The sequence below is a fragment of the Oryctolagus cuniculus genome, chromosome 4 (assembly GCF_964237555.1).
Source record: "Oryctolagus cuniculus chromosome 4, mOryCun1.1, whole genome shotgun sequence".
Taxonomy (NCBI): Eukaryota; Metazoa; Chordata; class Mammalia; order Lagomorpha; family Leporidae; genus Oryctolagus; species Oryctolagus cuniculus.
Window position 1 is genome coordinate 165,193,366 of NC_091435.1, and position 22,347 is coordinate 165,215,712.

Consider the following 22,347-nt stretch of genomic DNA (forward strand, 5'->3'; position numbering starts at 1 on the left):
TCCACCCCATCACTCTTTAGCTGTCTGTTTTTTTTCCCCTTGGTTGATGGAACTTTCTATGCGTGTCCTCCCACAGGCTCCACTTCTTGGCAAGAGGACAGAGCATCTTCTCGGGTGTCCAGGGGGCTGCTGAGGGATCCTGAGGAAGATGTGCTGGTCTGTGGGACAGAAAGGCAGCAGAAGAGCCCGCAAGTGCTGGAGCAGAACTCAAGCCGTGTCACTCACTGCAGACTCAAGTGTGCTGTGCTACAGCTCTGGATTGGACTCTTTTCCTTTGCCATCACCCACGTAACACATGGTTCTGGATGCTTTGGACTGGTTGGCTTTGTTTTTCTTTCTTGTCTTTTCCTTTTCTTGGCCCTTGGAAATATATAAAAAAAGAATTGCTTGAAAAAACTGTAATTCTTTGCCAAAATTAGCTTCATTTATGAACAAATTCTAATCCTAGTGATTTTCTGAAAAGGAATCCCAGGCTGCCAAGTAAATGAGGCTGTGGGGTTTGATTTGTCCAGTACTGATCCTTACATCAAAAATACATTTTTATTATTTTTTTTTTAATTTGGATACAGGTAATGGCCCGAGTTACATTTGCTTAACTACTGAAGTGACCTCAATGTGTTATCACTTAGAGTTGAAACACAATCAAACACACATTATCCTTGGAGCTCTTGCATGCTATTTGATATACAGGTAGCACTACAAAGAAACACAGCCCTTACTGGTTGAAATTTAATTTCTGTTTGATCCTGCAGTAGAATGGTAGAGATTATAAATTTCATACATGACTTTAAAATGCCTTCAGTGTAGGCTGGTCAATAGTGAGTAGTTTTGAAATGCCATTTTCTAAGGCAAAGCAGGAATTGGAGATCAACTGACCTCGTCAGCAGTGTTGCTCAGGTCAGTGTGGGGAGCTTCTCTTTTGGAGAAGTTGAAGAACAAGTTGCTTGTGTGGCTTGGTTTATGGAAACTGTAGTATTTCTGACTGTTTTGTAATTTTGCTGCCTTGGAATAAAACACCTTCCGTTAACTCAGCAACAAGGACTCTGTTGATTTCCTGCAACACTGTGTTCTTCATGGCTTTGTAAAAGTCCAGTGTGGACTTCTGAGTGACTGAGCTGCTAGAAGCCTCAGCTGCATCCAGAACTGTTGCTCTTTCAGAAGTGGCACAACAGCTGTGTGCTGTCCACACGGGGGCTGGAGGTCATGTGTTCAGCTTGCCGTCATCTTATGGTCAGCTCTAGAAATCTTTAATCATCTGTTAGGCAGATGTGTTGCCACTTGTCTTCCTACTCTGATTCTAGAGACCCTACTTATGAGACTGTAGATCAAGCCACACTCTCTGAACCTCAGTTTCCTCTTAGACAAAATGAAAATAATGATACTTCCTCTAATTATGGTGATAAGTGCCTCTAAAAATCATCGCATGGGTGGGACTTCAGACCTTGGAAACACAATGGGATTTGGCAGTGTTTGATAAATGGTAGTTACTTAGTCAGTGAAGAATGAACTTTGTAATTCCTTAAGGTTGGTCTTTGAGAACACTGAATAACCTCTGATGACCCCCTTGCTTAAAGTCATTGGAAAGAAATGTGAAGATGCGTGGGACAGAAGTCAGGAGCAGAGAGTCTGCTGCTCTGTGCCTTGGCCAGATAACCAAATCCTTTAATCCTGAATGTCTTCTTCTGTGAGGGAGAGAAGACATCTTCCTTCCCTCCTTCATAGACATGGCACTATCCCTTGCACAAAAGGGTTTGCAGTATCCGTAAAGAGAAGAGGCAACATGTTTCCCAATTGTTGGCAACATCAAGGCTGTGCCATTCAAAGGCAGGTGAGTCTCCCTCTAAATATTAACAGGGAGGTCTCATTCACTGTAGGGAAACATTCAACCTATTAAAGACCTCATAAGACGGTATTTATCACTTTAGTAGAAAGTGCTTTAGAGAAACCTTCACCCTCTCCAGTACCACACCTGAGATTTTTGGGTAGCCAAAATATAAAGCAAGGTCAAGAGTAAGATAGTTCATGCTGGTTAGCCAGCAAATGAAATAGATTTTCTCCAATCAAATGGTATGTGTTATAGGCCCATAGAGATTAGCCCAGAATTTTAAATCATGTGTAATATTTTCTTCTTTCCATGTGGAAGTCATTAAAATGAAAATAACAATTGCAATAGCAAGTGAACAATTATTGTGTGCTCACTATATGCTGAGCACTAAGTATTTGTAAGCAATGGCTCAGTTACTCATCACAGTGGTCATGTGAGGTAGATACTCTCATTACGCCCATTACCTGAATGAGAAACTGACAAAATGAAGGACTAAGTAACTGAACTAGACCACCTAGTTGTCTGCCTGGTTGTAGACATGGGCTCTTTACCACCTGGAATCCAGTCCCTGTCTGATGATTCATTGGCTCATAACTTTGCACCTCACCTTTGGAACCACATTGTCCTTATTCATAATTTGGGTCTTATAATTATTGTACTTTCATACATGTTTTCCTCAGTTATGGTCTAAGCTCTTAGAAGATGTATGCAAGCCAGATGGAAATCAATATGAAAATAAACATTTTTGAAAATATTATGTTTTTAAGTTAAAGAAAGAAAGCACTTCTGGATGGGGTCCATGTTGAGTCTACCTTTTTCTGAATTCTCTCCATTTTAGAAGTTGAAGGTTTTACAGCATCTTATTCAATAGAAGTCCTAATTGTTGGCAATGTAAACTCAAGAAGGGTGAAGGAGAGAGAGCACCAGACAAAAGAAGGAGCAGTGTTAGATTCATTCACGTCAGACTGACAGAAGCTCTTCCTAGACCCCTCCCATTAGAAAGACAGAGGATGGCTGGAGGGTCCTCTGGAGATTAAAGCAGGCAGTGGTAGCCAATGCAGTTGGCACATTATTCAGATTCCTAGGGCTTTCTCTGTTTGGGGAGCCTTTGTACATCACAATGGGGAAGTGCTAGGACATTCATGCCTCTCCCCAGTAGCCCTCAATCAGTAACTGAAGAGAGCTAGGATATAAAAACCACATGTCCCTCATGCCTTGGGTCAAGGCAAGGTCTAAATTGACACTAAGTCCCCTTGCAAGATGGCACTCCATTTCTCCAGGATGGTAACTGATTTGCAAATCCAGTTTTGTTGACTACATTTCTTTGCCTGTCTTAGGGTCTTATTTCTCAACCAGTTTTAGCTAGGATCACCTGTCAGATTAGTTAATTTGCAAATAAATTCCCATATTGGCATCTTTTCAAAAATTTCAAGACTCAAAACTCTGATGCTGGTCAAATGTAACAATAATAATGCTCCAGAAAAAATGCAGCAGTACCACTCAAGAGTAAATAGGTTCTCCCTTTGTTCTGCTGTGTTAGGAGCAGGAAAGGGAGTCTGATGAACCCGAGACTGGTGCCCACAGTACCATTTCCTTCCTATGAAACAAGTACCTCCACAAGTTCTGAAATATTTTCCCTTTAGATGAAAGACTCAACCAACATTCAAGATCAGGGAAGAATCACCTGATGGCAAATCAAATTACAAATCACCGGCTAGAACAAGTAGTTAAATCTAAGGGGGTAATGGGAAAAGGAGAGAGTCACAAACCCAAGCCCCTTCTCACCTCTCAAGGACTTCTATTTGCCTTTGAATCACTTCTGCTTCAATTAACATTGATTGGACCTGCCTCAAGTGCCTGGCTCTTGTCAAATTCCATTACAGGAGCCTCCAAGATACTATCAGTCTGCGAGCCTTTGTTGTGCTAGACTTCTTTGTGGGAATATCAGATATTGTGGGGAGTAGCTAACACATTGATGGGGTTCTCTTACAAGACGCTTGTTTTTGTTGTTGTTTTTTTGGGGGGGGGCATGCAGATTTGTAAACAGGATTTTATTTTTGCCATCACCATTATCAACTCAAACCAATTCTGTAGGTCCAAGTTATGATGCTCTAAAAACTATGCCAGGCTGACCAATACTGCTTTTAAAGATAAACACTGACAGTGTCAATCCTTTAAAGTAAGAAAATGTGACAGAATCTTTGTTATAACCATCACACACTCAATTACTTTTCTTCAGTTGGGAAGAGACATGCAAAGAAACATGTTTCTCCATGGGTTTTTGAGCAAAGGATTAGAGTTTTATTTTCCTGGAGATGTAAATGAAATAACAGTATCTATCACTCTGCTGTTTCTTCTCCTAACTCTTTGCTAAGGTCTTGGAGGGTGGCTACATTTTATGCATTTTGTTTTGGTTTTTATGTGAAGCTAATTTTAATTTATCCCATATAATGTAACTATTCATTATCATTGCTGGAATATTAATGTTCTCTATTATTAGGCACTTAGCAATCACTGTATTGTATTATCTTTGGCCATGGGATACAGTACTATTTTTTAAAATCTGAAAGATTATTTTCCCCCAGAAACCTTTTAAGGAATACAAACTTCATGCATTTCATAAATACAACTTTAGGAACATAGTGATTCTTCCCACTGTACCTGCCCTCTGATCCACTATCCATTTCTGCTAGATTTCCGTTTGTTGGCATGCAACTCTTTGTAGTTATTTCTGATGACTCTTTTCATTTCTGTGGTGTTGGTTGTTACATTTCCTTTTTCATTTCTAATTTTACTAATTTGGGCCTTCTTTTTTTGGTGAGTTGGGCCAATGGTGTATCAATTTTGTTTATTTTTTCAAAAAAAACTCTTCATTTTGCTGATATTTTGTATTTTTTATTTCAATCTTTTTTATTTCTCCTCTAATTTTAGTTATTTCTTTTCTCCTACTAGTTTTGGGTTTGGTTTGCTGTTGTTTTTCTAGGTCCTTGAGATGCACTGATAGTTCATTTATTTAGTGCCTTTCCAATTTCTTGATATAGGCATCAATGCTATAAACTTCCCTCTTAACACTGCTTTTGCTGTATTCCATAAACTTCGATATGTTGTATTGTCATCTTCATTTGCTTTCAGAAATATTTTTATTTATCTTTTGATTTCTTTTGTGACCCACTGTTCATTCAAGAACATGTTGTTGAGACTCCATGTGTTTGCATATGATCTAGAGATTCTCGCGTTGTTGATTTGAGCTTCATTCCATTGTGGTCAGAGCAGGTGCATGGTATGATTTTCAGTTTTTTGAATTTGCTGAGACTTGCTTTATGGTCTAACATGTGGTCTATCCTAGAAAAACTCTCATGCACTAGTGAGAAGAATGTGTATTTTGCACCTTTAGGATGAGCACTTCTGTAGATATCCATTAGGTCCATTTGATCTATAGTGTCGAGTAACTGTTGTTTCCTTGCTGATTTTCTGTCTGGTTGATCTGTCCATTGCTGAATGTATGGTCTTGAAGTCCCCCATTAGTACTGCATTGGAGTCTATGTCTCCTTTAGATCAATTAACATTTCTTTTAATAGCCAAGTACCCTATAATTAGGTGTATATACACTTATAATAGTCACATCTTCCTGTTGAATTGATCCCCTAGTTTTACATAGTGCCCTTCTTTGTCTCTTTTAGCAGTTTTTGTGTTAAAATCTATTTTGTCTTATATTAGAATGGCTACACCAGCTCTTTTTTGGTTTCTGTTGGGATGGACTATCTTTTTTCCATCCTTTCACTTTCAGTGTGAATGCATCTTTGTTGTTACGATGTGTTTCTGATAGGCAGCAAATAGATGGGTCTTGTATTGTAATCCATTCAGGTTGTCTGTATTTTCTAACTGGAGTGTTGTGGCCATTTAAATTCAAGGTGACTATTGATATGTAATGACTTGGCCCTGCCATTTTCCCATAAATATTCCTATTGTTTACTTTGGGTTTCCTTTGTAATTTAACCAGGAGATTTTTTGCCTTTACCTTCTTTCGTACTGATGATCATGTTCCTATGTGTAGCACTTCCTTAAGCATCTTATGTAAGGCTGGATGAGTGGTGACAAATTCTTTCAATTTCTGTTTGTTATGGAAGGTCTTTATTTCACCTTCATTTATAAGTGAGAGCTTTGCAAGGTACCTTATTCTGGGTTTACAGTTTTTTTTTTTTTTCTCTTAAGACTTGAATATGTCTACCATTCTCTCCTAGACTATAGGGTTTCTTATGAGAAGTCAGCTCCAAGTCTATTTGGAGATCCTTTGAAAGTAATCTGCGATTTCTCTCATACACATTTTAGATTCTTGTATTTACATTTACTACTACATAAAGTTTGACTATAATGTGTCATGGTGAAGGTCTTTTCTGGTCATGTCTATTAGGAGTTCTAAGTGCTTCCTGTTCTTGGATGTCTCTTTTTTTTCCTATAAGTTAGGGAAATTTTCTGTAATTATTTCACTAAAAAGGCATTCTAATTCATTATCTCTTCCCGCAACTTCAGAATTCCTGAGACCCATATGTTGGGTTGTTTGATAGTATCCCATAAATCTCCAACACTGTTTTTTAGTTTTCTAATTTCTTCTTCTTCTTTCTTTTTTTGGTCTGACTGTAAAATTACCAGAGATTTGGCTTCTAACTTTGATGTTCTTTCTTCTGCCTCACCAAGTCTGTTGTTCAGGATTTCCACTGCATTTTTCATTTGTTCTATTGAAATCTTCATTTCCGATATTTCATTTTGATTTCTCTTTAAAAACTCAGTTTCATGGGAAATTTTTCATTCATGTCATGTATGGATTTCTTTAGTTCATGGATTTGCTTCTGATTATTTCTAAGTAATAATTTGATCAATTTTTTGAATTCCATTTTTGACATTTCTTCATCTTCACATTCTAGTATTGAAGTATTGGGTTCTTTTGGGGTTGTCCTGTTGTCTTCCTTATTCTTGTTTCTTGAATTGCTGCATTTATTATTAGGAATTTGGAGAGATACTTGTTGATTTTTTTTTTTTTTTTTTTTTTTTTTTTGCCCTGTGATGGCTTTCATCTTTGCACTTTTCCTCTGTGGCTTAGTGGAGTGTCTGCTCTCAGTGAATATCCAGTGGCATGTGCTGGGTGTGGTCAGGGCTCTGTGTTCAGTGCTCCAGGGGAGGAGGTTTCCAAGGCGACACCCAAGTTGAGCGTGGTAAATCTCTTCTTTTTGTTTTTAATCAGAAGGGAGGTTTGTCCTGCTCTGTTGGTGTAGTCTCACTGTCACCCCCTCTCCTCAATGCCTGGGTGCTAACCCCAGTGGATACAATATTTGTCTGGGCTGCCACAAGAATCACACAAAGTATCCACAAAGTCCTCAGTGTGAGCACTGATCCTGCAGCAATGACCCTCACCAGGGAATCAGAGAGCCCTGAGTTTGTGGAGCTGCCCACAGCGACTGCTCAGAGTGCCAGCCACACTCTCTGCCCTCCTGCACAGCCACAGTGTTTTCACAGTCCTGGCGCACAAAGCTTCCACACTCACAAATACCCAGCCCTCTGTCAGTTCTCCCAGCCAGTCTCAGGTGTCTCCTCTCTGGTGGTTGAGGACACGATCAGGCGCAGCTGTTACTTATCTCCAAAATGGCACCTGTCCCCTCTCGGCTAGTTACAGGATGCCGGTGCTGGGTGACTGGGGAGAGAGAAACGTGCCCCCCTTTTTTCCTCTAGGTTGGCAGGTAAGTGTCCCCCACCAGGCTCCAAGTGAACTCCCTCCAGGCTTCTCTCAGCTTTATCGCCAGTGGGTTGGGCTGTTGCAGTCTGGTCTACCTCACTCCAAAACTAGTGCTGTGGCTCCTGGCTGCTGGGGTCCTGAGTTGTGTACATCTGCATCCTCCATGTAGGTCCACAGTGTCCCTCTAATTTGCGTGCAGTTTCCTCTGGAGTTTTCTCCCTAACTCTTCCCTGGGATTGCACTCTCTGCTTTTTTTAAACTATTTTCCTCTAGACTAGAGCATTAAGCCCCCTCCCTATTCTGCCATCTTGGGATACCTGCATTTTTGTTTGTAATATGTGGCTGAGAACATATCATTCTTTATATTTGATATACTCTCTCTCTCTTTTTTTTTTTTTTTTGACAGGCAGAGTTAGTGAGAGAGAGAGAGAGAGACAGAGACAGAGAGAAAGGTCTTCCTTCCACTGGCTCACTCCCCTAATGGCCGCCAGGGCCAGCGCTGCACTGATCCAAAGCCAGGAGCTGGGTGCTTCCTCCCTGTCTCTCATGTGGATTCAGGGACCCAAGCACTTGGGTCATCCTCCACTGCCTTCCCGGGCCACAGCAGAGAGCTGGACTAGAAAAGGAGCAATGGGACTAGAACCCGGCGCCCCAACCAGGACTAGTACCCGGGGTGTCAGCGCTGCAGGCAGAGGATTAGCCTAGTGAGCCACACCACCGGCCTGATATACTCTTCATCTTTTCTCAAAATAACTGAAGTACATAATGGAAAATATTTATTTTATAGATTCCTTGCTTAATTTTAGTTTATACCAACAAGAGTGTGCACCCAGCCTCGTACTTAATGAGGGAGGGAAGGAGAAGTCAAAGCCCCATCCTTGGATGCATATCTGGAAGTTGTGGGGCAAGATTCCTATTAGAAAAAAAATCAGAGTAAAGCATAATTCTTAATGACTGAGAATGCTTTATATAGGATAAACCCTTTCACTATTGGTCCTTTCAACTATTGGTCCCTTTTTCATACATTTTAATTGTATTAATTACAAATTTTTCCCCAAACATTCAAATGATACTTTTGCCACTAAGGAAAAATTTTTATGAATTAAATCATCTTAAAATATGTAAATGCTAATTACAAATTTAATGGAGTCATTCTTCTGAATATTTCAATAAAATCACTACCAATTTCACAAACTTTAAAAGCAGATGACATGCATCTGTCCACCTGCATACATATGTACAATTACAATGAGATTCACATTTTTAAAAAGATTTGAAAAATATACAGAGAAAGGGAGAGGGAGAGACAAAGAGAGAGGGATCTTCCTACGGCAGGTTTACTCCCTAGATGTCTGCAGTAGCTTGGGCTGGACCAGGCCAAAGGCAGGTGGAAGGAGCTTTTTCCGAGTCTCCCATGTGAGTGGCGGGGGCCAAAGTACTTGAGCCATCTCCTGCTGCTTTTCCCTGGACATTAGCAGGTAGCTGGATTAGAAGTGGGACAGCCGGGGCTTGAACTGGAGTCCATATGGGATGCTGGTATTGCAGGTGGCTTTACCTGCTAGACCACAACACTGGCCCCTATTATTTTTTTTTCCTTACAATTGAACTGTTAAGAAATATTTATTCTATGAGTTTGACTTATGTCTTCATTTTTAGAAACTTGTTTTTATACATTCCTCATTTTTCATTCATCTGTCATTCCTAATTTGCTGGGATTACAGTAATGTTGCCAGGCACAAAGAAAAAAGAATGTGCTTTCGCATCAACTGATTTGGTGGGTTCTGGGTTATTAGCCGTTTGATCTATGGTTAGCAAGTAAATGTTATTGGATCCCATCAAAGTTGATTCCATCCTGGGCTGGTGTTTTCTGACTTGGATTTTTCTGAGAGTCAAGGTTCAGTGCAATGTCAGTGGCAGTGAGAAGCCCTTATCTTACAGCAGCCATGCAAAGCCTCCCCTGAGGGTTCCATGCCTAGCAAATCTTAGTTCCAAGCACTGAGCTTTTACTTAATGATGCTGTGATTTCTCAGTGTTTTTTTGGTAGAAACGTCTGGTGGTTTCATTATTCAAAGGATAAAGGGGTAAGTCTGGGCAACATAGTCTCTTCCTGGAACCACTACTTCCTGCTTCAGCCTCCAGCACGCTACTGGACTACTGGACTCTCTCCTTTTTTTTTTTTTTTTACAGGCAGAGTGGATAGAGAGACAGAGAGAAAGGTCTTCCTTTGCCATTGGTTCACCCTCCAATGGCCGCTGTGCGCTGTGGCTGGCGCACTGCGCTGATCCAAAGGCAGGAGCCAGGTGCTTCTCCTGGTCTCCCATGGGGTGCAGGGCCCAAGCACTTGGGCCATCCTCCACTGCACTCCCTGGCCACAGCAGAGAGCTGGCCTGGAAGAGGGGCAACCGGGACAGAATCCGGCGCCCCGACCGGGACTAGAACCCGGGGTGCCGGCGCTGCAAGGCGGAGAATTAGCCTAGTGAGCCGCGGCGCCGGCCTCTTTTTTTGTTTTTTAAGGTTTTTTTTTTTTTTATTTGAAAGTAGAGTGACAGAGAGACAGAGAGGAACAGAGCGATATCTTTCATCTGCTGGTTCACTCCCCAAGTGACCACAATGTCCAAGGTTGGGCCAGGCCCAAGCCAGGAACCAGGAGGCTCTATGTAGGTCTCCCACATGGGTGGCAGGGGCCCAACCACAATTTTATTTGAGGGTAAGTACACTCTGTCTCTCCCTTTACTTGACATCTGTTATAGCAGGAAGTCTACTTTCTTTAGTGTTTAAGCAAGTGTCAGATATACTGTCACTTCAAGATGAATAGTAAACAGCCCTAATAAATGAATGTTATGGGTGACATTAATAAGACATTTGTGTTCCTGCAGGAAGAATCATGCTAGAAGATAAATAGATGCACTTATTTATACTGTTGTTAGGAACCTGAACTTCTGACACATGGAGCAGGTGTTCAGTCTATTTTGGAACTATCTGACAAAACTCTTTTGTTTTCTTATTCCTCTGCCTGACCCCAACAGGTAGATGTTTGTCAAGGTTCTGCCTTCTCTCTTTGTTCGTTGATCTTTCTGTCTTTTTCTAAATGAACTCTTCCCTGCAGTGTAAATTATTATCTTTGGAGAGAATGAAGCCATGTTCCAACTCTCCCACCCCCTCCAAGTTGAGTCTTCATTTACAGCTGCCTGTATGACATCTCTATTTGTATGTGCTTCAGGTAACACAAACCCACCTGCTTATAATAGAACTCAGGTCTTCTTTCCAAACCAGCTGCTCCTTAATTTCCCTTCCCCCTGAAAATGAATCACATTATGCCCTTCACTAAAATCTCCACTGTTATTATCCCACATACTCGCATGATTCAACCTCCAGTATGTCTCTCTGACATTGGTACCTTCATTTATCTCCTATAAAAGCTGTATCTTAAGTACCCAATGCTGCCATTCAAATTATGGCTATAGCCTTTGAAGTGACTTTCTCATTGTCAGTCTCTATCCACTACAACAGATTTTAAATATTGATGAGCACAAATTTTCCCAAAGAACATGTCACTGATTATGTGACTCCTGGTGTGGAATGAGAGATTTGTTCAAATTCAATCCTACCATTCTAGATTTTTCAGTATACAGTCCCAACTTGTTTTCTCTTGAGAAATGGCAGGTATGGAATATGTACAAAATATGCAATTTCTGAACTGAGTGATTATTTTTTAAGCCATTCTCTTTAACTAGAATCTGAAAGGTAGTGACACTCCAGAGTTTTCACACTATTAGTAGAATTGCCTTTCTATTGTCTTTTTTGCTGAATTCAGTATAATCTGTACCTTTTCCACCTCTTTATGTGACTTGCCCTGTTGTATAACTCACTATAACCATCCCTCTAAAACTTTTTAAAGAGTATAAGTGGGCTTTTGGTGTGGTGGTTAGGTTACCTATTGGGACACCTGCATCCTATACTGGATGTCTGGGTCCGAGTCTCAGTTCTGAGTTCCGCTTCCAATCCAGCTTTCTACCAATGTGTTCCCTGCGATGCAGTAGGTAGGCTCAAATACTCGAATCTCTGCCACCCACCTGGGAGACCTGAATTGAGTTCCTGGATCCCGGCTTTGATCTGGTCCTGCCGTGGTTGTTGTGGGCACTTGGGAAGTGAACTGGTGAATGGAAGATCTTTCCCTCTGTTTCTCTATTTCAAAAAATAATAAAAAATGTAAAGAATGTAGACATATGTTGGGGGTCTTATTTGATCCTTTTGGAGTTTACATCTGCATGCCTTTTTAGACTTGTTCTGAGTCTCATGACTGCTGGGTTTTTCTGTCCAACTAAATAACCAAATAGGATTATTGGTTTGTTGATGAACTACAATAAATTAACATATTATAATTTCTAGTTCAAAAAACAGTTTCATCCATCATGGCCTTAAAGTATATAATACTTATTGAATCATACTATTATTTGCATAGTATATATTTATTTTGCTTCAACCATATTCTAGTACTTATACTAGAATCAAAGATGAATGGGGAATAATATAACTTTAAAAGATCACAGTCTAAATTCCAATAAAGACTCAAGAAAGGAAATTTAAGAATTTAAAAATTCCAGCATCATCCAGTGTTAGAATTCTCTCTGTGGAGTTGCTGCCAAGTGGTGACCCAGCTTCCCTTGGAAATGCTTAGTATCAGTGAACTCCATTAGACAATCCATTTTGGGGGAGCTAATCTTTATTATCAGGTGAAGCTCTGTATCTTTGAATTTATCCATGGATCTAAGACCTAACTCAAGGAATTCAATGACCATAGAAATTTTGCAGATAATATACATAAGTCAAGCAATCTACATATTAAAATTAGAAAGTTCAAGTAGTTATAACAAATGACATCTTGCGTGGATAACAATATAATAAAGATAATAGGTTGGTAGGCTGATGGTCACCTGAAGAGCAGGGCACTTATAGGTCTCAGTTGTTTTTCTTTGAAAACATGTAGGTCATATTTTCAGATTTTTTTTTTCAAGGAAACCAGAATTTGAAATTGTTATATGGCATCTCCGGATTTTTAAGTTGACAGGTGATTGAATGCCTTTAAAACTCTGTGTTGGCCAACACATTGGGAGAAAAATGACATATCTATAATGGATTTGGCCTATGAGCCATTACTTTTCAACCTTTTCTCTAAGTCTGTCAGCTATATGGAAGAAGTATATATTCCCTGTGGTTTGACAACCCATCAGATAGCTGAAGACAGCGATCACAATCGCCCACCATCCCAATCTTCTCCATAAGTTAGTTGTTCCTTGTTTTCAGCGGCACTTCAGCCAGATTCACAGGATATTCTTGACTTAGTCAACCAATGCTTTCCTTTAAATAACTGACTGGAGGACTTCCACTCTAGAACAATGAAATAACTCAAGGGTGATGTTTGAAAACATTTGCCAAACTATTTTTCCTTTCATACAGAGTTATACTTCCTAAAGACTATCAGAGCACCAGTGAAAATTTAAATCTTACTGAGTGGTGGACACTTCTGATTGGCACTTGTTTCCTCAAATCACTCATCAGTTCTATCTTCATATGACTTTAATTAGATAGAATGCCTAGTCCAGTGTTTGATTCATACAGTAGGTGATCATTCACTATTCCTGGGCTGATTATTCTCCATTTACTTCTCACCTAGTTCTACTCTGTCTCCTTATATCCCTTGATTTGGGACATGTAAGGCTGACCTATGGGCCACAGAACCCAGGCTTCCTTACCAGATGGCTTTCAGTAGAGTTTGGTCAATGGAAGACACTGGAGAGATAGCAGAGAGCAGAAGGTGGTAGAAACCAAGCTGTGTCTTCCAGGTTCCATCCATGCATTGAATCTTCATCTCTGACTTAGCTGTGCCTCCGTAAGGTCTCAGGTTCCAGCCGTGAGTCCCTCTGCCATGGCTTTCTGTGATGTTTCCCAATGTTGCTAATGTTTAGGTGTCTGTCTTGACATCTCTTGTTCATTCTCTTAATATTGCCAGCAGTACCTTTAGCTCTTGATTTGAAATATTTGGAGCAAATTTTCTCTTCTGCAGGCCCTCCCCCAATCTTCCCTTTCTCTTTAGCCTTCATAACATCATCTCCCCATTTGTCTTTGTATCAGTGATAGGAAATTGTCTCTAAAGAAAGGTTTTTTAAATATGTGGTTAGGCATATGTACTCATATTATTCTGTTTTTCTGCCTTGGTAAGTATGGGGGATCTTCTTGGATAAGTTACTCTCCACACAGCCATATTTTAAGTTACTAAGAACCACAGCACTGATCCTTGGAGTACCAGAACATCCTAATGAGCACACTGGGCTCACCTGTCATCTGCAGTACACTCAGATGCAGCCTCTGGAGATCTGAAGCCTTCGCTCTTCCTAGTTTCTAAACCAGACCTGACTTCCTGTGATGTCCCAGAAGTTTTACTTAGACCTGCAGGGTTGCCCAGAATTAGTCTGACTTTTATGACCTCTATTGCTGGCTACCTTGAAGAGATGCCTGCAAAATCCAACCTTTACTATAATTCTGCACTTTGGATCTGCCCCTTTCTCTTCTTAGTTCATGCCTGAGTATCTTTTCAAAGTCACACAAACTTCCTGCAGCCCTAGCACTGCAATCATACCTGATCTCAAGTATATAGGACTGGGTGGCTACTGGACACAAACTTCTTAGGGACTGCAATTTGGTCCTCAGGTTACCCACTGTCTCCGCCCCCCTCCCCCTTCAACCTCCACCCTGGCTTGCACCACACCCGTCTTGTCTTCACTTATCATTGTGTCCTGCAGTTAAAGTCTCAGCATGACTTGGGGAACAATTCGAGCTAGTTACAAGTTCACCTTGGGCAAACAAAAATTTTAGGAGTATTAAATTTAAGGAATCAATAAACACAGCACCACCACCAGTCCTGGATCTGTAAGATTGACTAACAAGTAATTAGGGAAAAATAAGTAGAGGTTTTATGTTTAGAAAAATCCATTTTCAAAACAATATGAGTTGTACAATCTTCACTCATAATTTTAATATGGTCTTATCTTTAAAGCACTTGGTAAGTACAACTTCTCCCAGCATGCTTCTGAAGTATGTATCATTAGCCAAGGTGTGTTCCAGTCTGATTTATTTTTAAAGCAAATCAATATAGGAAATAAGCATTCTGTTTTTAACTTAATATTTAATTGGATTTTTTGGTTTTCGTTTCAAACTAAAAAAAATCAAAGCACTTAAAATTGCATTTTAGAAAAAACATTTATTCATTTGAAAGGAAGAGTAATGGGAGAGACAGAAAGGGGAAGAGAAAGAGAGAAGCAGATCTGCCTACTGGTTCACCCCCAAATGACTGCAATGGCAGGGCTGGGCCAGGAACCTAAAACTCTATATGGGTCTCCCATGTGGGTGGCAGGGGTCCTAGCACTTGCACCATCCTCTGATGCTTTCCCTAGGTGACTTAGCAGGGAGCTGGATCAGAAGCTGAGCAGCCAGTACTCAAACTCGCTCTGTGATATGAGATGCCAGCATTTTAGGAAGTAGCTTACCTACACTGTAACACAATGCCAACCCCAAAATTGTATCCACTGAGTTAGGACCAAATCAGTTATGTGTAGACATTTTATAATGCTGCAGTCACTGTCCATTTCTTTTATGTCATGTATTCCCACAGAGTGATCTCTTGGAGCAAGGATTCTTATCTATAGCAGTCTATCCCCCCACGGGATATACAGCAACGTCTGGAGACGTTACTTGTAGTCACAACTGAGAGGAGAGTGTTTGTGTGTGTTATTGACATATAGTGAATACAGCCAGAAATACTGCTAAATATCTAACACTGCAGTAGACAGCCCAACAACAATGATCTTCTCCCAGCTGTCTACAATGCTGAGTTTGAGAAACTATGCCCTAGAGGGGAAAAACATTCTGATAAGCCAATTCTGCATCCTGTCTGCTCCTACCCCTCTCTAACCACAAGCTAGGACTAACATCATACTACCTTCAGGTCATTTCACAAAGGCAAGTTTTGCTCAGAATTTCTTAAGTCTTACTGTAAAGAAAGTAATTGTTATACTTATGGTGCTTTCTCCCTAGTGGAATGGAGAACTGAGATGTTTTTTGGGATCTCTCAAACCAAATTAATATGTATCTAGGAAAGGAAATTAAGAGTTCCCTAAGTGCCTGAGGTTAGTCATTGCAGAGGGTTCTGTGCTAACACTGAGGAGTGCCCAAACCTTTGTGTGGCTCATGCACCTGCATTGGAGGGATGTGTAGCCACTGGCAGCTTTTTCTGGACAGTTGGTGCACATTGACAAGGAGACTGTGAAACTGTGATAACACCAGCTGATGTGATCATAGCCTCCCCTCTGCTGACATAGAGAAAACCCACCGTAGGGGACGAGGGTGTCACTCTGGCCTCTTGCCCCACTCTCAAGCACTGACCAGAGCTCCCTGCCCCACCCAGTACGTGCCCCTGGATATCTGCCGAAGGAGCAGAAACCGACACTCCACTAAGCCAGAGAGGCATATTTTAAGAAAAAACCCATCAGAGGAGAAAACCTCAAAAGAGAAAAACAAGTGTTCCCATAAATGCCTAAAAATAAGTGTAGAGATACAGAAAACATAAGCATGGAAAACAATTGTCTCTCCAAAAGGAACACAACAGCACTTCAATATTAGAATGTGAAGACAAAGAGATTGATGAAATGCCTGAAAAGGAATGCCAAAGAATGATCATAAGATTCCTCAAAAACATAGAGAAGCAAATATATAAATTAAAGACATCTATACATGACATAGATGAGAAATTCTGCCAGGAGACAGAGATGTAGAAAAAAATCAAATGGCAGTATTGGAAATGAAGAATTTAATACATAAAAATAAAAAAATGCAGCAGAAAGCCCTAACAGCAGACTCAGTGTGGCAGGAGAAAGAATATCTGATCTCAAAGACAAATCTTTGGATATACCTCAGTAAGACAAAAAAAAAAAAAAAAAAAAAGAAAAACTGAAAATGTGTTCAAGATTAATGGGATACTGTTTAATGCCCAAACATACATATTTTAGGAGTTCCTGAAGGCATAGAAAGAGACATTGGCTAGAAGACCTATTTAGTGAAATAATAGCCAAAAACTTAGCTAATTTGGGGAAAGAGAGGGATATCCAGTTAGAGGAAGCACATAAAACTCCTAATAAACATGATCAGAAAAAATCTTCACCACAGCACATTATAATCAAACTTTCAAAAGCAAAACATAAAGAAAAGATCCTAAAATGAGTACCAGAAGAATAGCAGATTACCTTCAAGAGATATCTAATTAGGTTGGCAGCTGATTTCTCTTCAGAAACTCTGCAAGCGAGGAGAGGATGGAAAGACATAGTCCAAGTCCTAAAGGAAAAGAAAAAAAGCTGTCATCCCAGAATGAAATGAAGACCTTCAAAAACAAACAGAAATTGAAAGAATTTGTCACTACTTGTCCAGCCTTACAAATGATATATAAGAAAATTGTTATTTGAGACCAAAACTGATTGTTGTTTTTCCTGCTAAGGGAAAGAAGGGAGCAGAAGAGCAAGTGGTAGTGGCATAGTTCTTATCATTGGAAAAGTACCCTCCACAGCATTCTTTAAGCTACTATGACATATTGGGGAAAAATATAGGTGAGCCTGACATTTTAAATACTGTTAATTCTGGGTTGTTGAAGGTGAAGTTCTGAGCAGATGGGGCTTTAATCAAGGACATCAATGAATGTTTTCGGTTGTACAGGGAGGACTTGTGTGGGTTGACTTGGTGAGTATTGGTCATTGGCTCTGTGGATGAGTGTGGGGGGGAACCAAAGCTGAGAGATCAGAGGAATGAGAAAATTAGAAGCAGTGTACAAAATCCAGAAGAAGAGGACAAGCACCGAGCGGTGTAGTAGGAGACCTGGAAAGTTGGAGAAAGGTGACCAGTAGGAGATTACTCCTTGAAGTGGTGATTATAAATGGCTTGAAAGATATGCATAACAGGCAGTTTCAGCTGTTGCCTTTTCTGTAATATAAAGTGTCTTTTTTTTTTTTTTTTTTTTTTTGACGGGCAGAGTGGACAGAGAGAGAGAGAGAGACAGAGAGAAAGGTCTTCCTTTGCCGTTGGTTCACCCTCCAATGGCCGCTGTGCGCTGCGGCTGGCGCACTGCGCTGATCCAAAGGCAGGAGCCAGGTGCTTATCCTGGTCTCCCATGGGGTGCAGGGCCCAAGCACTTGGGCATCCTCCACTGCACTCACGGGCCATAGCAGAGAGCTGGCCTGGAAGAGCGGCAGCCGGGACAGAATCTGGCACCCTGACCAGGACTAGAACCCGCTGTGCTGGCACCACAAGGCGGAGGATTAGCCTATTGAGCCACGGTGCCTGCCAATATAAAGTGTCTTGATAGCATCAAACCTTACAATGTCAAAAGTCAACTGAATGTAAAGACACAGTGACACCCACCTTCTGAGTGGTCTGTGGTAGTGTCAAGGAGAAGGCACTGAATTCTGTGGCTGAATCAAGATAGGGTGAAGAAAGACGGGCCACCTGGGACAGTCATGCTTCCACAGACATAAAGGAAGGGCCTAGAATCAAACGCAATAAGGAAAGTGTCAATGTCTGCCAACTTGTGGAAATCCTGGGAAAGGCAAGTGAATTGCTATAAAATAGAGGCTAGAGGATGCAAACAAATTTTCGTGCGATCCCAGAGGATGGTTATTTTAGCTGGATCTGAATAACACATCATATATCAGAAAGTGGTTGATTTCAAATAACAGAAATCTAAGTTGTACTGGCTTAATATAAAAGGAGGTTTACTGACCGGGATAACTAGGAAACTTGAGAGTTTCTACCTAGGGATACCAACACGATCAGTGTATCTCTGTCTCCACCTGGGACACCTCGATTTTCAGGAGGATTCTGAAGTGGTTCCTATTTACTGCACACTTTTAAATATGTTGATAATCTGTAGCTTAAGTAGAGAAGGTATTAATTTTCCCTAAGTGTTTATAGAAATCTTTGAAAAAGGACACTAACTAATCATGTCTGGGTCATTTTTTCAACTGTAGATCCATTTCTTTGTCTAGGGGGTGCGTATTCCAGGTGGTCATGCTGTGTTATATGCCTACACTCTTGGCTGGAGAATCGGGATCTTGTGAAGGGCAGGCTCCCGGGTATAGGAGGGTCCCTTCCTGGGAGGCAAAGTTACCAAAGAGGTAAATATATAATAGAGGTAAATATATAATAGATGTCCACTGAATGGAAACCACTTGGGTTATTTGATGATTTTGATGCTATGACCTTGTTAGATAAATAATTCTATTTTTTGTGTGTTGAGTGTTATAAAGCCAGAAACTCCACTGAAACATCCAAAATATTCTGATTTACTTAATCTTTGGTGGATAACATTTGGAATGTTATATATATGTATATTGGAATATGCAAATATATAACATATTACTGGAAATATATAATGAAATATATATTAGTTAAAATATATATATTCATATATATATATTTTTTTTTTTTACAGGCAGAGTGGACAGTGAGAGAGAGAGACAGAGAGAAAGGTCTTCCTTTTTGCCGTTGGTTCACCCTCCAATGGCCGCCACGGCTGGCACACAGTGCTGATCCGATGGCAGGAACCAAGTGCTTCTCCTGGTATCCCATGGGGTGCAGGGCCCAAGTACTTGGGCCATCCTCCACTGAACTCCCTGGCCACAGCAGAGAGCTGGCCTGGAAGAGGAGCAACCGGGACAGAATCCGGTGCCCCGACCGGGACTAGAACCCGGTGTGCTGGCACCACAAGGCGGAGGATTAGCCTATTGAGCCACAGCACCGGCCTTATATATATTTATTCTTATTACATTGGAGTGAAGCAGTGGTGTCCCAGGATTCCTATGTTAAAGTGCAAATAGTTTTCAAAGAGGTGAGGACATTCAGTCACTGATACTGAGTATAAATTGATGGGCACATTTTCCATTGGAAAATGAAACTGGAATAGAAGACAGGTGAATGTTGAGGGGGTAGCCTGTGACGGTAAAGGTTTCAATTGAAACAAGGTACTGCTGGAGACAGTAGGCCCGGCACTGTGGCATCCTGCATGGATAGGATCCCTTGGGCAGCCACAGAGACCTAGGAAGGCATTTCTGTCCTGTTGTTCCTGTGATCATGTCAGAGTTCTGAAAACGGGGTTTTCAGACCGGCCTGCATTGGGCTAAAACAGCTGGGCCTTTATCCACAAGCTTTCTGTTCTCTAAATGCTGCTACTCCAGGAGTAGTGTTCCCTTGGACCAGACAGCTCTTCAGCTGTTCATAGCTAAGGCAGATACAGCATCTTGGCAGCTGTCCTTTTGTTAATGGGAGATATGGCATGTTATTGAATCTGCTTTGCTAGTATTCTGTTGAAGATTTTTACAGGTGGGTTCATGAGAGATTATAGTAATTTCCTCTCCCTCCTGCCTCCTTCTTCTTGGTCCTCTTCCCATTCTGCTTCTAATCTGTTTCTAGTGTCAGGATAACACTGGCATCATAAAATGAGTTGGGAAGTGTTTCCTCCTCTTTATTTTCTGGAAGAGAGTATATAAAGTTGCTGTAAATTCTACTTTAAATGTTTTGTAGAAATCAAGAGAATCCCCCTGGCCCTGGAGACTTCTTACTCCAGAGCCCTTTAACTACAAAGTCAAATTGGTAATGGACCTATTCAGATTCTCTATTTAATATTGGTTGAATTTTGGAGGCTGGTGGTTTTCTAGCACTTGGTTCATTTCTTTTTTTTTTTTAAAGATTTGTTTATTAATTTGAAAGGCAGAGTTACTGACAGAGGTAGAGACAGAGAGAGAGAGAGAGAGAGAGAGAGAGAGAGTCTTCCATCCTTTGGTTCGCCGCCCAGATGGCTGCAACGGCCAGAACTGAGCCGATCTGAAGTCAAGAGTCTCTTCTGGGTCTCCCACATGGGTGAAGAGGTCCAAGGATTTGGGCCAAACTCCACTGCCTTCCCAGGTGCATTAGCAGGGAGCTAGTTTGGAAGTGGAGCAGCTGGGTCTTGAACTGACGCCCACATGGGATATCAGTGCTACAGGCTGGAGCGGTAACATGCTGTGCCACAGCAATGGCCCTCGTTCATTTCTTCAGACTGCTGAATTTATGAGCATCAAGTTGCCTTTATTTTTACTTTTATTTGATTTGAATTGATTTGTATTTATTTAAAAGAGTTACAGAGAAAGAGAGAGAGAGAGATCTTCCATCCAATGGTTCACTCCCTAAATGGGAAAGCAGTAGCTTGAACCATCTTCTACTGCTTTCCCAGGCCGTAGTAGAGAGCTGGATTGGAAGTGGAGCAGCTGGGATTCGAATCAGTGTCTATATGAATGCTGGTGCTACAGGATAGGGCTTTAACCTGCCTTGCCATGGCACAGGCCCAAGCCTGGTTGTCTTTAACACGACAGGATCTGTATTGATATCCTTTACTTCATTCCTGATATTGCTGACTCATATCTTCTTTTTAAAACAAAGTTTTGCTAGTTTTACTACATGTTTATCTGTGGGGAGCAACTGGGAGCAACCCGGACTAGACTAAGTTACTGGAATTAAGACTTATTCTATGCATCTGCTCTCCCACAATATGGCACTGGGAGAGGAGAAAACAGCTTCTACGCAGCTGCCTCTTGCCAACTTGAGTGATGACCTCCAGGAGCTGATCCTGCTCCTGATTGGAGGAGAGCAGCGTACTCGGCGTGTGGGCAGCCGAGTTGGGATTGGTGGAAGAGGACTATAAAGGAGGAGAGAGACAACATGCACGAGGAACATCTAATGGGAACATCTATCTGAAGGAACACCTGTGCAGCCCCCGAGAGAGAGCCGGCCGGCGGTGTGCCGCTCCCCCGCGGAAGTGGGGAAAGTGGCCAGGGGGAACCGCCCTTCCACGGAGGTGGAAGGGACGGTAGCCAACCCGGGAAGGACCAGCAGCCAACCCGGGAAGGGACAGTAGCCAACCCGGGAAGAACCAGCAGCAAACCCGGGGAGGGCCGAGCAGACGAAAGAACAGCGCAGGGTCCTGTGTCGTTCCTCCACGAAGAGGGGGAGCGACATTTACCAGTCTTGTTTTTTTTACTGTTTTTGCCCTCAGAGCACCAGTTTTCTATTTATTGATTTTCTCTGTTGTTTGTTTCCTTTTAAATTACTTAATTTTTAAAAATTTTTTATTTATATTTATATTTTGCCAGACAGAATTAGACAGTGAGAGAGAGAGACACAGAGAGAGTTATAGACAGAGAGAAAGAGAGACAGAGAGAAAGGTCTTACTTTCCGTTGGTTCACTCCCCTAATGGCCAGGAGCTGGCCTGCAAGAGGGGCAACCAGGACAGAATCTGGCGCCCTGAACGGGGCTAGAACCCGGGGTGCTAGCACTGCAGGCAGAGGATCAGCCAAGTGAACCACGGCGCCGGCCATCAATTACTTTCATAATTTCTTTCCTTCTGGTTGACTTAGATTTATTTTTCTAATTTTTCCCTTGCGTTATTGTATCTTTCCAAAGTTTCTATAAGTATCTATCACCATCAGTATATTCCTTAAAGAAATGGTTTAAGAACTAGCATCAGTAACTTTATCTAGGAAATGAAAATAATGGGAAGTAAGAAACATGAAAATTAGAAGTAATTTGGAAAACTGATCTTTTCCTTGAACTTCAAAGCCTTTGTTAAAATCACCAAATGTTACAATTTTTTTTCTAATTCTTTGAGGTACAAACTTAGATTAAGCTTTCCTAATTAGACTAAACTTGAGACTTCCTTACTTC

At 41.2% G+C, this 22,347-nt stretch overlaps 1 protein-coding gene and 1 non-coding gene across 12 annotated transcripts in view; both read left to right on the top strand.

Annotated features, from left to right (window-relative positions):
- The window catches only part of LOC108177938 (uncharacterized), an 89,925-nt gene extending 88,890 nt beyond the window's left edge, over positions 1–1,035 (top strand). The window contains exon 3 of the transcript XR_011388230.1: positions 77–1,035. This is a non-coding gene — a transcript (uncharacterized protein). The remainder of the gene's footprint in view (positions 1–76) is intronic.
- Positions 1–22,347, top strand: part of RBMS3 (RNA binding motif single stranded interacting protein 3) — a 1,614,135-nt gene that overhangs the window by 192,343 nt on the left and 1,399,445 nt on the right. The window lies entirely within an intron of this gene.